The sequence below is a fragment of the Aotus nancymaae genome, unplaced genomic scaffold (genome assembly GCF_030222135.1).
Source record: "Aotus nancymaae isolate 86718 unplaced genomic scaffold, 86718_ANA_hifiasm-v0.15.2.pri h1tg000014l, whole genome shotgun sequence".
In the NCBI taxonomy this organism is placed as follows: Eukaryota; Metazoa; Chordata; class Mammalia; order Primates; family Aotidae; genus Aotus; species Aotus nancymaae.
In genome coordinates this window covers 124,745,295-124,749,845 of record NW_026988425.1, presented here as the reverse complement: position 1 = coordinate 124,749,845, position 4,551 = coordinate 124,745,295, and positions in this window count along the sequence as shown.

The following is a 4,551-nucleotide window of genomic DNA, read 5'->3' as shown; positions in this document are numbered from 1 at the left end:
GAATATCATATATATTCATTATCTTGAATGTGATAATAGCTTAACAGGTGTATACTATTGATAAAGGAGCAGGGCAGGGAAGTGCTGGGTAGAGAAGGAGGGTGTGGTCCCTGGCAAGGGATCCACTCTCAGGCCTGTGCCCATGGACCAAAGTGAGGACAGGTACTCCTGTTTTTCGTGCCCAAACTTTGCATTTTCCAAGACCACTCTGGCCGACTCACCCCCCAATCCTGTGTCTATAAAAACTCCGAGGCCCTAGCGGGCACAGACACAAGTGGCTGCACTTTGAGAGGAGCACACTGGCAAAAGAAAACACCGACAGATACCGGCAGGCCATCAATGGCGGAGCGACATGGTCACCGAGGGAAATTCAGCTGAGGGCGGTCAGAAGAGAGCCCAGTCATGGAGCGCCTGGACTCCAGTGAAAGACCACCTTCCCACTCCAACCCTCTTCTGGCTACTGATCCGTCTGCTGAGAGCTGCCTTCACCACTCAGTAAAACCTTGCACTCATTCTTCAAGCCCACATGTGATCCGATTTTCTGGTACACTAGGGCAAGAGCCCAGGATACAGAAAGCTCTCTATCCTTGCGATAAGGCAGAGGATCTAATTGATCTGATTAACACAAGCTGCCTGCCGACAGTTAAGCTGAAAGAGCACACTAGAACCCACATCCACTGGGGCTTGGAAAGCTGTAAACACTCAACCCCAGGGCTGCCATGGGGTCAGAGCGCCACGCTCCCCACGGCCTACCTGTCTCCATGCTCCCCCCATCGCATGCTCTGCAAGGGGAATAAGGGAAAACTACTCCCATTTCACTATATTAAAACTTATCAAACTGTACATATTAAATGTGTACACTATTGCACTTCAAATATATCGTGAAAAAGCTATTTTGTAAAGAAAATAGTAAAAACAAATTTTAAAAAGAAGAAATAGAGCATTTGAATCCAAAGCTAAAAATACACCATAGAAAAATAATAGCATGGCTTCTGCTTCTACTTAGGATAAAGAAAGTCACCACAGACATAAAAAGTACAAGGTAAGAAACCAAACAACCTACAAAATCATAGAGAGCTAAGAATGCAAAGAAACTTAAATAAACTAAAATACAAATATTGGCAAGCCCCTCTTAAGAAACAGGAGACACAATATTGTTAATGTGTCAAATATCCCTAAATTGATATATGGATTAATGATTCTAGAAATCTTTAAAAAGAAATTGACTAGATAATATTACAATTTGTATAAAAATGCAATGGCCCTTTATAAAAATAAACAAGAAAAATAATAAAAATGAAAAAATAATTGGAAGCCTTACTCTACCTGATGTCAAGACTTCATATAATGCAACAGTAATCAAGACACTGCAGTATTGGCATGAGGACAGACTAATAGACAAACTTACAGCATGGAGAGGCTGGATTTCATTTTGACAATGGTTTCAAGTCAGTTTCATTTAAGGGTGCTGGAACAGGCCGGGTGTGGTGGCTCACGTCTGTAATCCCAGCATTTTGGGAGGCCAAGGCAGGTGGATCACGAGGTCAAGAGATCGAGACCATCCTGGCCAAGATGGTGAAATCCCATCTCTACTAAAAAATACAAAAATTAGCTGGGCATGGTGGCACGCACCTGTAGTCCCAGCTACTCAGGAGGCTGAGACATGAGAATTGCTTGAACCCAGAAGAGGGAGATTGCAGTGAGCCGAGACTGTGCCACTGCACTCTAGCCTGGGCCAACAGAGACTCCATCCCCCCACCAAAAAAAGAAAGAAAGAAAGAAAGAAATAAGGAAAGAAAGAAAAGCAAAAACAAAGAAATTAACCCTATCAAATATAAAAATACATCACAAACGTGAGGAGTGTACCCAGGAATGCATTGCTGGTTTATCTATTGAAAAATCAATGTATTTTATCACATTAATAGATTAAAGGAGAAAATATCATAAATCATCATAATAGATATAGATAAAGTATTTGACAGTAATTTGCACCTAGTCATAGTATAATATTATCAGCAAAGTAAAAATAGAAGAAAAATTTTACAATTTAATAAAAGGTCTCTAGAAAAAGCCTACAGCCAACATATGCAATGGTGAGAGAGAAAACAAATGCTGTCTTCATAAGAGCTGAAACCAGGCAAAATATATGCTTACCACTTGAATTTCATATTGTACTAGATGTCCTACCCAGTACATTAAGACATGAAAAAGAAATAACAGCATACATACTGGAAATAAGAAAAGTAAAACTGCCTTGACTCAGATGACATGATTACCCATGTATTAATAGAAAATCCTGAGAGATCCACAACAAGAAAAAAATCGAATAATGAGTAAATTTAGCAAGACTGCAATATACAAAGTCAATATATGGAATCTAGTGTATTTTTTCACACTAGCAGAAATAATTTGAAAAATTAGCATTTATATACCACTTACCATAGTTTGGGATAGTTAAATATTTAGGGATAAATTTAACAAAATATGTGTAAGACCTGTAAACTGAAAACTATATAACATTTTAGAAAAATTAAAGAAGTTCTCAATACATATATTTCACATATATCATGTTAATAGGTTGGAGGATTCAATATGTTTAGGATTACAATATATTTAGTATGTTCAAAGTGATCTACAGACGGTGCCAATAAAAATCCCAGCAGATATTTTAGTAGAAATGAAAAAGCTGACTCTAAAATGTACAGAAATCCAAAGACTGAGGATGAATAAAAATAAATCTTGAATAAGAAAAAGGAAGGTTCCATGGTGATGAAAATGTTTTAAATCTTGATAGGGGTATGGGTTATATGTATGTGTACATTTGACAAAACTCATTGAATCATACATGCATGATCTGTATTTGTACTGTAAACAAATGGCACCACGAAAAGAAATAACAAAAATAAGTTCTCAGATAGTTTAATAAGCACATTATATAAAATGTCCAGTAAGTAGTTGTGGTGTTCAATTTCAACAAGTAGTAATTTCCATCTTGTTCACATTACCTCCCAAGGTAATATGAACAAGGCCTCATCTGCAAATGCCAGAGAAACAGAAGCCATGCTTCTTGGAGTAGATATAAATGCAGTGCAGATATCTCCTTTCAGGCACAGGTGGACTGCAGGTTCAATCCCCTTGGAAATTAGGCCCAGATTCAGCTAGCTCACCAGCCAATGGCCATCTCGAAGATGGGGAGCAAAGACAATATGCAACCCAACGTCACTCAGATTTCTCTTTCTCATCTCTTGCCAAACCCACCTGGAAGCCAGAGGAGAAGGGAGGCTTTTGATGCAGATTGGCATCCCAGGGCCCAGAGCAGGGTGGAGAAAGGTAGAGAGACAGAGGAGTGAAGTGGAAAGAGGCAACTTGTCACTTCAGCCCACAGGTCTCCAGTCAAAGGAGAGCCACATCTGGACTTGATGAAAAGGCCCCAGGCCACACTTAGAGCTCCTGAACTTGGAGCTGGATTTAATGACTGGACAGGACTCTTGTGGTGCCCCTTCTGGGAAGGGAGGGAGTGTGCTCTCCTGTGCATAGAGAGAAGACAGAACTGGGTATTCGGTGACAGAAGGGCAGATGGTGATAGCCATCAGGGAAGTTCACCTGGTAAGAAGTCACAGCTGTCTGCCTTGCTTTGGCTAATAAAATGTGAATGGAAATGGCCTTGAGCCATTGCGAGGTTCATCATGCTCTCTTCTGCCTTCTGTAGCAGTGGTGGAGACATGTAGAATAGAGCTCATGTGGGTCCTGAGTGCCTATGAGGAGCATAGATGCCATCAGTGATGCATACATAACAAGAGCCATAAATACACATTTTTTTGTTTTTAACTGAGGTTTTCAGTTTCTTTTGTTATGCCTTATAACCTAACCTATCCTGTTATCTTCACCAACTCATTTTATGCATCTAATATGACTTTGATATTAAAAGCAGAGATTATGAGAAAGAACCATAGACCAATCTTATTTACAAATATAAAGGCTATTATCCTAAGCAGAACATTAGTAATGGAGGTCTAAAATAGTATGCATTAACATTAGAAAATAGTATGCAATAACATTATTAATTAAATATTAAGGGAGAAAAACAATTTCAATGAATGCAGAAAAAGTATTCTTAAAATTGTCAACACCAGAAAGCAGATAATTAGTGTTCTGGGGACAGGATGGGGGAAGAGTTGGGAGAAGCTGGAGGAAGGAATGACTTAGGGACACAAGGAAACTTAGGGAGTGAGGGAAATGTTCACGGCCTGGATTGTGGTGATGGTTTCTTGAGTGTATGTATATGTCAAAATCCATCAAACTGTACATATTAAGTATGTTTGGTTTATTGCATGTTAATTAGACAGTAAAACTGTTTTTTGTTTTTTTGTTGTTGTTTTTCGTTTTTGTTTTTTGAGACAGAGTCTTGCTCTGTCACCCAGCCTGGAGTGCAGTGTTGTAATCTTGGCTCAATGCAACCTGAACCTACCAGGTTCAAGCAATTCTTCTGATTCAGCCTCCTGAGTAGCTGGGATTACAGGTGATCGCCACTACCTCTGGTTAATTTTTGTA